Source organism: Phoenix dactylifera, chromosome 12 (assembly GCF_051530095.1).
Source record: "Phoenix dactylifera cultivar Ajwa chromosome 12, Ajwa_hap1_PhDact_Kaust_v1.1, whole genome shotgun sequence".
Classification (NCBI taxonomy): Eukaryota; Viridiplantae; Streptophyta; class Magnoliopsida; order Arecales; family Arecaceae; genus Phoenix; species Phoenix dactylifera.
This window is the reverse complement of record NC_143201.1, coordinates 5,715,428-5,727,577: the sequence shown is the minus strand read 5'-3', so window position 1 is coordinate 5,727,577 and position 12,150 is coordinate 5,715,428. Positions and strand designations below refer to the sequence as shown.

The 12,150-nt window shown below is 37.0% G+C and overlaps 1 pseudogene; it reads left to right on the top strand.

Moving 5' to 3' along the window:
• The first annotated feature begins 9,755 nt into the window (after window positions 1-9,755).
• LOC120104568 (adenylate isopentenyltransferase 5, chloroplastic pseudogene) lies at window positions 9,756-11,204 on the top strand (annotated as a pseudogene).
• Window positions 11,205-12,150: the final 946 nt, after the last annotated feature.

Below are 12,150 nucleotides of genomic sequence, written 5' to 3'. Positions count from 1 at the left end.
GGCCCACCCTGTAGGAATATAAGTCTGGTATTCTGGTCCACTTCGTAGAATATAAGTGTTGTTCTATTTCTGGCCTAGCCACAGGATATAAGTGTGGCTATAATTAAAGGTTGTTGAGTTGAATGTGATTTATTTCGAATCATATTTATGATTACGTATGCGGATATTTAAAGGATATAGATTTTTAATGAATTTATGTTTGAAACAGAATTTATTATGTCTTTATATTGATTCATTATAATTTGCATTGATATTTTATTATATGAATTGTCTAGTTAAGATATTCATTACTTATGAGTGGTCTAGCTCATTCTACGATTTCTTACTATTTTAACAAATTCAAAGAATTAGCCTGGTCTGAGGTTTTTTAATTTAGAGAGCGACTAAAAAAATTGTAGCACAAGTTATATTAGATTAGAGTTTATTAAATATTGATGTATTACCTTTGACTAATGTTAGAATTGTGAGACATTGTAAGTTGAGTTAGTTAATAAAATAAAGATTGCATATTATTATTTTAAATTATTTTGCTGCATATTGATGATATCACGTTGAGATGCCTTACATGCTCGTGGAGAGAGCTCCCTATAAGTATGTAGCGGTTGCCACAACTCCCGACCCACAATCTCGGGTTGGGGGCGTGACAATTGCATTCTTCTTCAAAGTAATCCTAAACTATTATACAAAAGGGCCCAAAATATAAGGAAAAAAAACAAAGAGCACCAAGAACTTCCCATCATAGTAAGGATCATATAATTTCCCCAAAGAAATAAAAAAAACAATGCAAAATCAAATCTTTTCTTTGATTCAACACGTGAGACCATGAGATAATTATCAACACGATAAAGGAGAAAAGAACACAATGAAAAGAAATGTTCAAAGAGCAAAATCAAATGGCAGACAACAATATTGATTCAAGGTGAGCAAGATACGGACATACACATGCTTCCCCAGTATAGGGCCTTGTCTCCAGTTCCCGGTCGAAGTCGCCCATGTAAGCATAATAATTGATAAATACAATTCTATAAACTATATATAGATTTTAGATTGATATTCCAAGTAGAGTATAATAATATGGTATAGCCCCTGATGATTCTACTAAATCATTGGTCATACGAGTGACCGACAACATTAAGAATATGAATAATCTAAAAGATATAATTAGTATGTATTGCAAAAAGAATCAGCAGGTTTAGTTGACTTGCTACAATCTGCTACCTACTTGCATCTATCTAGTTCCGGTGCTTTTTTTTTGAATAAAAACTAAGCTGGATATGATAGTACCAGGCTTTCTTTCTCACTATTAAATTTGGGAGAATAATAAAAATATATCCTTGAATCATCATTAAATACTCAATATCATCATAAGTTTTAATAAGTACAGTAATCTCATAAGCTAAATACAACTTCAGATGAGCCTTTAGAAACCAGTTTGTGACAAAATATGATCCAAGGGGATCCTCATACTCGATATGGACTACTTTAATTACTACGAACAGAGTTGAATAGGATCTAAGAGCGACATCAGCCACTTTGGCCCATAGCATGGTGCCCAAATTCCATCATTTGGGGCCTAAAATATAAGTATATATCAGGTTGTATTTGGCATGCTTTGACCCCATTCTAAGGTATTATGTTGCTTACTGGGCTAGTATATTTCATTATCATATTTTTTCTATTTTTTTAAATCCAGATGCATAGACGCATGATCGCTTGAGACTTGAAGAGTGCCCTAGATTTTCTGATGATATTTCAATTATTGACATTTTTGTTAGATTAGTTAGAGTATTTAATTTGATTTATGTTACTAGTTAGCACTTGTTGACATATGTTACATTAGAACTTTGTAAGATTGCTTTGAATAAATTATTTATTAAATAAAATTTTAGAATTTATTATTGCTTTAATATGATTTTTAGTCTTGCATGCATGTATGCCCGTCATATAGGTGTGCGGCATTTGTTTTGCTCCAAGTTTGGGGCATGAAGGAGCATTAGTTATAGAATATTATTGTCCAATATAATTATTTAAGAAGTTCAACTCAATATAGGGTACTGTGATGCAACTTTTAGCTTGAAGTTAATTATTTTGGTGGCAAGTTAAGATTCATTTATAAAAAGTTATTTAAGGTTTGGGCTAGAAAATATTTCATGATATTCATTGAAATATTCTTCGAGGATTGAAATCTGTATCTGGATCATGCATGAAACTCTTATAAAAAAAAAATATATTTGGAATTAGACTCTAGAATTTTTTTTGGCTTTACCTAGAATTTGAAATTTTAGATCTTTTCAAATTACAATGCAGATGGGTATTTTGTTTGAAAGTTATTTTATCAATTCAAGAAAGCATGGTGGTTTGAATTATTTTGTAACTGGTCAATAATATTAGCTCTATGATTGGAAAATATTTTTTGATGATTTTTTTATTAAGAAGAATTTTGTTGTCAAAAAAAAGAAAAGTATTTTTTATTTTGACTGATATGGATATCATTATATTATTAGTGGGTTCTTCTATCTACTATGCAAAAAAAAAACTCTTGCATCTGAAGTCTAGGATTAATGGAATGTTGGTTACTGTATAGATCTCTTTTCTTTTAGATTTGTATCTTATGCTTTTGAAGAAATTTAAAAATAATTATCAATCTTGAAGAATATTTTATGCTCAAATGTTCTACCATAGATAAAATGGAGTAGTTTTTAATCTTGTGATAGATCAACCTTAGTTGATGTTTTGATAAAAAAAAAAAAGGTTGCTATAAAAAAGGGCTATTACTAAAAGGATGAAATAGTTAATAAATCTATGTTGTCTTGAGTAGATCCTCTAAGTTAAGGTAGATTGGTCTCTTTGTTTCAGATAGTCTAGTGGATTTACAAGATCATGAATATTTGCAATATTGTAAATAAAACTATTTTTCTTATTGGAGATATTGATCTCAATGTAAAATCATAGATCTTATATCTTGGTGAAATTTTTTGTAAATCTTTGAACCAAATTAGTAGATTTTTGTGAAAAAATTATAAATCAAGGCTATAAGTTGATCATGGATTTTGTATCACCATAGGCGAAATGCTATAGTGGGATTTTATGAGAGGCCTAAATAAGTTTAAAAGAAAAGATTCGAGGTAGTTGAATGTGCTCATGAGTAAGTTAATCTAAATTTTTTTCATCAGAGCATAGAACTAATATTTTTAAAGAGAGATCAATATCAAATTGTATAATAGAATTGTAAAGAGAATCTAGAGTTGGCTTAGTTCAAATTGGATCTAGAATATGATTACTTGATCATACAATGGTACAAATATGGATCTAGAGTGAGTTCATCATCGATTAAATATGATCCAAATGTTTAAGTATCCAAATAAGTCATGTATTAATTATTCCCTCTTTATGATTTATAAATTTAAGTTAAATTTTAAGCCTTGTGACACATTGAATCATGGTATCAATACTTTTTCTTTTCAGATTTAATTTGGTGATTTGTTGCCAAACATTTTTGAGATAGATTGTTGCTGCCTAATCACCATCATTATATATTCATTTTGTGAATCACACTCCTAGCCATATAATGATTTGACTCTAATTAAGGCTGGTTTTAAACTTTTGTGGGATCTGCACTCTACCATGGTAATTGTATTGAATTGATTTTATTTGAAGTTCTATCCCATATATAATTAATTTTAATCGATCTTGTTTTGAATCGATCCCAATCCGATCTAGAGTGAACCTGCAACAAGATGATGATTTCAATCTTAGATTTTAGTTAGTCACTTATCTTGTGCTAATCTTGCTAGTTTATATGAAATTTTTAATAATTGATCCAAATTTATCTATCACATTGACTTTGATCGAGGAGAATGAGATCTTGGATTTATGTTACTCAAAGGGCTAATCATCTCTAAATTCGTAAAGCCTAGATGCTTTAAATTTCGAGAACAAAATTTTCTTATGGGGAGGGAATATGAGAATAGGCCCTGCCTGCAGACTTCAGCCCATGGCCCGAAAAAGAAGTAGAGCAAATGATCGCGATACATCTTCCTCAGGGCGTAACGGGCGGCAACTCCTCGGTCGCCTGAACGGCCGCCGATCCCGCTCAACCGCTATGAGAATCGTTGCGGTGAACGAGTCAACCTCCTTCGAAAGCCCCTATAAAATTCTCTCAACCCTGTGAATAATCCACCACCACCGAGCATTTCTTCTGCTTCCCTCCCTCCGGTGGCTGACGTGACGCTGCAACCTAGCTCCCCAAACCCTTCTTCCTTCTCTCTCTCTATTTCGTCTACTTCGAGACTTCTTCTCCCCACTTCGAGCACCGCCACCAACTGAGCCCCTCAGCTGAGACCCACCGCTAGCTCCATTGACACCGGTGAGCCCCCCCCTTCCCTCTATTCTTCTATTCTGGGTTAAACCAAAGCCAATCTCCGTTCCCTATTTTGGGCAAAATCAAGACCGTTCTCGGTTTCTTCCTTCTCGCCGGTCATCCTAGCCGTCATCGGCTGCTGTCAGCTGGTCGTCGACCGGCCGTCGACCTCCAGCCACCGCTGGACCTTCTTTTCTCTTTCCTCTTTCTTCTTTTCCTCCTTCCTCCTTGTTTTCTTAGTGGGTTGAAGAACCCCCCCCCCCCCCCCATTTATCCATTTGGACCGTGTTCGGCCGTGTTCATCTATTTGGGCCGAGTTCATCCACTTTGGGCTGCGTTCATCTGTTTGGGCCAAGTTTATCCATTTTGGTTCCTTTTCATCCACGTCAGGCCGTATTTATTTTGAGCCCTGTTCATCCATCGTGGGTCGTATTCATTCATTTTAGGCCCTGTCCATCCATCGTGGGCCGTGTTAGGCATTTTTTTTCATCCATTGTTGGTTGTAATCATTTTGGACCCTGTTCATCTATTGTGGGCCGATTCACTTTGGTCCCTGTTCAGCCATTGTGGGTCGTGCTCATTTTGGGCCGTGATCATTCATTTTGGACCTTTTTCATCCATTATGGGTCGTGTTCATTTTGGGTCGTGATATTCATTTTTGCCCTATTCATCCATTGTGGGCCATGCTTATTTATTTTAGGCCCTGTCCATCCATCATGGGTCGTGCTCATTTTGAGCTGTGTTGGGCCTTTTCATCCATTGTGGATCGTATTCATTTTGGGCTCTGTTTATTCGTTGTGGGCTATATTCATTTTGAGCCTAGTTCATCTATTGTGGCCGTATTCATTTTGAACTGTGATCATTCATTTTGGGCCCTATTTATCCATTGGGGACCGTGTCCCTTTTGGGCCGTGTTCATTTCCATTTTGGGCCAAAAAAAAATAATCCCTAAGTTGCCTTTAATTGAGTAGGCTTAGACTTTCCTTAACGGTTAACCCGATCCACTCGAACTAGGCCCGTAATCAGAATCAGACCAAAACTTGGACCGAGATTCTCTCTCTAAGCTAGGCCTAGGGATCTTAGTTCGAAACCCTAACTCTTTTTTGCTCAGATCCAAGTTGACCTTGCAAATTATGACCAGGTAAATTATAAAAAATCTATTTTGTATATTTGTATTCTAAGTATGGCTATGATCTAGCTCTTCCAATAGGGATTATTCGTTGGCCTTGTCGACTTATAATTTGTGAGAAACTAGTTTCGATACCGAATCACCAGTGGTATTTGGACACCGTTGCCACCAGTGGTATTTGGACACTGTTGCCACCGGTGGTTAATAATAGTGGTATTTGGCACTTTGTGGGACCCATGCCACTAGGTTATCTCCCCATAGCCTATTCATATTGGGATTATGGTATCAGTTTTATAAAAATGGTAATAAATTTCAAAAGAAAAGTATGTATTATTGATGATTTATTTTTCAGTCAATATTTTGTGCTTTAATTAAATATTTGGCATGCTTTGACCCCACTTTAGGGTATTATGTTGCTTACTGGGCTAGTATCGCTCATTATTATATTTTTTCTATTTTTTCAAATATAGATGCATAGACACATAAGCGTTCTATTTTTTTGAAGATATTTTCAGTTATGGGTATTTTAGTTAGATTAGTTAGAGTGTTCAATTTGATTGATGTTATTAGTTAGCACATGTTGATATATGTTACATTGGAGCTTTGTAAAATTGCTTTGAATAAATTATTGATTAAAGAAAATTTTAGAATTTATTATTGCTTTGATATGATATGTAGCCTTGCGTGCTTGTATGGTTCGCCATACAGATGTGCGGCATCTATTGCGCTTCAAGTTCAGGGCGTGACATAAGCACTTCTAGACCTCTCATTGAAGCTCTAGCTCTTAAAGATGTCCTCTGGTGGATAATACGATTATAGAGGGGCCTATCCGAATATGTCGGCAATAAAATTTGATCCATAAGATGCTCCGGGCTACGTGGGGTAGTAGCTACTGAAAAATGATGCGTCAGATGCACAATATCCATATCCGTATCCGTATAAGTTATAGGTTATCTGTGGTTGTAGATAATATAATGCAGTATACGACTCAAAACCTAATATGTTTATGGATACTACTCTACGTGCGAGGTCATCTGCAGCTGCATCATAACCTACAAAATGACCTCAAGGAGTCCATCTTCTATATGCAATCATATCCTCATGAGCTTTGCTATATCATGCACCGTCGTTTCTATCCTGTGTAGCATGTATAATCTAGGCCTTACTGATAAATAGAAAACCACCTTGCAGCTGTGTCTCATAAATGGTAGTCTCATGTCCTCAACACCCTCCCTAGCCAGTAAATCATGACCATCGAAATTGTCATCGCTGCTGCCCTGGTCTCTGAATCTGAGTGAACTGGCGTCTTCTCCACACTCTCCATAGGGGTTGTAAGTACCTTTTTTTCTCTTTTTTGGTATGCTGAGCAGCTGCCAGTCCCTTTTTTGGTCTTCGTAGATCTACACTGGAACTGGAAGCATGTGTGGAGAAAACGATACACTACACTATATATTTGTCCGCTGCTTTTGCTGGAATGTTACTAAAGTGGAACCAGGATCTAATGGCTCACCATATATCCTTTATCTTATCCTTCTTTAGCATTGTATCAACGCTCTACTGCTTCGAATTCTTGCTAAAAAGCAATGTAGATCTAAATCATTTATGGGTGGCTCTTTGTGGAATCTTTTTGGTGGACCTCTTTCTTTTACCTAAAGTCGTGAACATAGATGCAATATGACTACTGCCTCTGCTGACGGCCTCCCTAACTAAGGAGGTCCTACTGAACTCTGGATCTGCCTTGCTGCTCGTAGAATCAAAGCCCGACTGGTAGTATCAGGGTCCAAACGAGCCCTATGCCTGACCACCTCATCATCCTACTAATGATCATCCAGGCTCGCCTGCATTGTAGCCTGGATCTGTGCCTCCTTGTCATCTAGAGTGGATACCTTCTTTGACTCCTTGGAGTGATGAGAAGATGGCTCTCTCATTCGGCGGTCCATCTCCGCCTTCTTTTTAAAAAAATTTTTCTTCGTTGCTTTGAAATTAGTGAAGTATTTCTTCAAGGGCTGCCAAACCTCCTATGGGCATTTTCAATACATAGATACGTCAGGAAAACCACCAGCTAAGTACCGCTTCAACCTGATTATTTTTTCTCTCTTGAACTCTATGTCGCACTAGTTTTACTTTTAATGGTGTCGAATTGAGAGCATTTGCTCATGATCCAACCAATATTAAGTACATCAGTTTATCAATTATCTAAAAGTAGCAAAATTTTATTATGATGAAGATAATATTTTTTACTTCAAAATATATATTTAATTTATCTAATACATAAGATTATTTTTTAATATTTATTTATTTATTTATTTTAAAAATTTTTAAATTAAAAAAATATGTTTAAATAACATAAATTTAGAAAAATATATTTTTTACTTTAAAAAATACCTCAAATATATATATTACATACTACTAATTTTTCCTAATTTTTAGTATTAATTATAATTTTTTAATAATTTTTTAAATTAAAAAAAAATTAAATATAAATATTTTAAAAAATTAATCTGAGCTTAGATCTATGTAGAACCTTATAATGGATGCTACATATATTTTTCTAGGGTTGTAGAAATGTATCAAAAGCTACTTATTTCTTAATTTTTTTTAAATTTAGGCCTAGGCCACAATACATATGATAGCATCAAAATAGACACCAAATTTAGTTGAAGAGTATCTTACATGCCTCTAAATACACTTCTAATTTTATAATTTTATAATTTTTATTTTCTTATTTTCTAAATCCAAAAATATATGTTTAATTTTAAAGTTATATGTAAACAAAAAATTAAAAAAAATTACGTCACCATGTAGATCATTTGTAAATATACAATATATCATAAAATAAAGCCAAAATCAAAAATTTTGGCATGATTTTTCCTTATTTTGCAAATTTTTTAAAAAAAAATTGGCGTCAATAAAAAAAGCAAAAATAAAGTAGGAGAGAGGAAGCATACCTGATTTAGGGAGTTATTCGGATAGGTTGAGAAGGCTTGATAAACTTTTAGGGCCTTCCCAACCACTCTTTAAAACAAAAGAAAAAAAAAGGGTGAGGGGGCCGGTTTAGAATTCACCCCAGTTCCGCATGAGACCGGCCTGTTCAGACCAATTTTGACTGGTTCCAGCCAGTTTCTATCTGTTCGGAACTAGTTTCAGCTAGTTCGGAATTAGTTCCAGCCCGTTTAAGACCAGTTCTAGCCGATTCAGAGTTGGGTTTGAAAAGAACATGCGAGCCAACCGGGTCCCCACCAGGTCGGCTTGGAACGGCCGAACCAAGAGGCTCGGAACGGCCGAACCGGGCGGCTCGACCTAGTTCGGTGAATCTTGGTTTCTGTAATAGATAATATCGCAAAACTTTTATTTAAAAACTATAATTATTTCTTGAGTTTTGTAAAACAAGATATTTTGCAAAGCCGTAAATATTGGATAAGATTCAAATAGGATATTCTTTCCTATTTTGTCTGATTCATTGAACTCTTTCCAAACCTCATATGATAGGAATGGCTTTGAAGGGTAAATCAGTTTGATTGGTGACTATAAAAGCAAACCCTAGACTCGATGGTACCAAAGTTCCAAACTCAAGAACAATCTTAATTAGATTTTTTTTTAAAAAAAATATTCTGAGGATTCTTCTCTTCTCCTCCTCCCATCTTCAAATTACAAGACCAAGTCGAGTAAAGAAGACTGTCACAGAAATAAACATTTTTAAGGTATTTTTCCTCGCTTTCTTACTACACTTTTTGATTTTTTTTTTAGTTATAATAGTATTTTTAATAGTTTCAACCAATCTTTATCAAGATATTAGCAAGTTATAGTGGATACAAAAAGATGCATGCCTACGAGAACAAGATTGTGATCCCATCTTTTTTTGTTTCTGCTCTATTTTTCTTTTATTTTGGTGGGGCACTTCTTTTGTTTCTTATTCTTTTTTGTTTAAATGAAAATTATTACCTTAAATTCAAAGAAACTAAGGGCCCGAGTGGCATCGCTTTTATTTTTTAACTTTTATTTTTAAAAATAAAATCATAGAAACCAAGGCAAAATTAATGTTTGATGTTAGTGTTTATCAAATTTTTTTATTATTATTCGAGAAAAAATGCTGCATTTAATGCATATTATATGCACTCAATGTCGATTTGTACAAAAAGTCTTGTGCGAACAATAAAGGAATCATGTATTACTAGCACTACTTTTGTCGGCGTTGTTGTTTTTCTGTCATCTTTTTTCTTTTTTGATAGAGAAAAGAGGTGGAAAACCTCCTTAGAAACGTAGTTTACATGACATGATTATAGATAAGTCCCTAAATTCCCATTTGAAATCAGTAAACTAGAGATGATCTGCATACGAAACCGTTTGTATGGCTCGTGTTACCTCCATAAGTTTGTTTCACGTACACAATCTACACAGCTAGATAGGCCACCAAGGATCTGAAGGCTCTCTCATAAATCTCCAACACACGTACGCCATTCTTGTATCTTTTTGCTCATGGCATTCCTTCTATACCATCACGTACGGCAGGCTTGCTCTCCAAAGACTCCGGCAGCTTCAGCCCCCCTTCCAGCTTGCCTGCTTTCGGACCCTTCTCAATGGAGACAGCCAGCCTCCCTCGTCGCCAAGGCAAGGTCGTGTTTGTCCTGGGCCCGACCGGTTCCGGAAAATCCAAGTTGGCCATCACCCTCGCCACCCAATTTAACGGTGAAGTCGTCAACTCGGACAAGATGCAAGTGTATGATGGCCTTGACGTCATCAGCAACAAGGTGACGGAGGAGGAGTCCGCCGGCATTCCCCACCACCTGATCGGTGGCGTGCACCCGGACGCCGACTTCACCGCTTCCGATTTTTGCCGTGCGGCCATGCATGCCATCGACTCCATCCTCCGGCGTGGTCGCGTCCCCATCGTTGCCGGCGGCTCCAACTCGTACATCGAGGCATTGGTTGATGGCGAGGGCAGCGAGTTCCGATCCCGGTACGAGAGTTGCTTCGTGTGGATCGACGTCGATCTGCCCCTCCTGCACTTCTTCGTGTCGATACGAGTGGACAAGATGGTGGAGCAGGGGCTGGTGGAGGAGGCGAGGAGTGCGTTCCGCCAAGATGGCGACTACTCGAAGGGCATCCGAAGGTCGATCGGGGTGCCGGAGATGGACAGCTACTTCCGCATGGAGGCATCGGTCGGTGAAGCGACGCGGGCAAGGATGCTGGAGGCCGCGGTCACTGAGATCAAGTTCAACACATGCACGCTGACCTGCAATCAGCTGAAGAAGATCCACCGCTTCTGCACCCTCCCTGGTTGGGATGTGCATCGCATCGACGCCACCGAGTTCTTCCTGAAGCGAGGCCAGGAAGGCGAGGCCGAGGCATGGGAGAAGGTGGTGGAGGGTCCTAGCAAGGAGATTGTGCAAAGATTTCTGAGCGGCGCCATCGAGGTTAAAGATGGGGTGAAACAGAGCAATGGTGCAAGTGGAGCAGTGCCCCGGAACCAGGCAAAGTATGTGAAGGGTGAGAGTAAGGCCGTTGCCAATGGAATAAAAACCAACGGTGTTGTTTGAACGGCCTGATAAAAGCCAACGGTGAGTGAGGTTTTAACCGTCATGGACTAGGTTTCTACCTCAGTATAATAATGCATCTTATGAAGATGCTCCTTTCCATTTAAATCACAGTCATAAGTGACTGGATTTCTCTTTGTAGATGGCTCATTAAATCTATAATGAAGTTTTGAAGTGTCGAATGCAGGAGAAATGAGAGAAGTACAACTTTCGAAATGAAATAATTTATTAAATTCATTATATGGATGGTGAAAAAAGATTATTGCATCAGAAAAATATGCATACCGATAAATGTTGTTGCTTGCATGAATCTCACGGCGATCTTGGCGAACAAATTAATGAAGATTTAGCAAGCCTGTTGTGGTTTTTAAAAGATGTCGACTTTGTCAGCCATTTTTTTGAGCACCAACATGGTATGTAGTATTGTAGGGCATTACTTTTTAAATTGTGGGAATGGTTAGGATTTGCCTAATTAATGGACAGAGAGGTTGTGGTAGCACATTTGAGATATTTGTTATGAAAAATTTATGACTATTCTGTGCAAATTGTGTTCTCTATTATAGTTTTTAAGATGATTTATTTTGAGTCAATATTATTCAATTTTTTTATTATATTTGTGATGCAGACATCTTAGATGGCTCCAAAGCAGATTGTAGGCAAACCACCTGCTGTTGGACCTACTAATATGGTCAACGAAAGGTGTAACTTCAGCCACTATATAAGTTTTATGGTCACCCTAATGCTGCGTATGTCTCGTGAACAGAAGAAAAGGGTGAGTGTGTGGCACTCCTTTTGGGCATATGCTAGGTCTACCATATATAAAATAGGGTAGGCCTGTGTTGGACATATTGCTCTTCTTTTGCGATAATGTTGAGGAGGATTTTCGGTTTGGTAGGATTCTAGTACCTTTTGTAGGAATTGATTTGGCACTAATCCTTGGTTTGAGTGCCACAGGTGATGAGGTCGAACTGCATAGGAAGGGGAGGGTTATGTCTGACCTCATCATCCGATTATTTGAGGGTAACCACAAAAAGGCCGATAGAGATGCAATTAAAAATAGATTACAATACCTTGTTGGTAAGACTGAACGACAAGATGTGGAGGATTTCACAAAATTATGGGTCCTA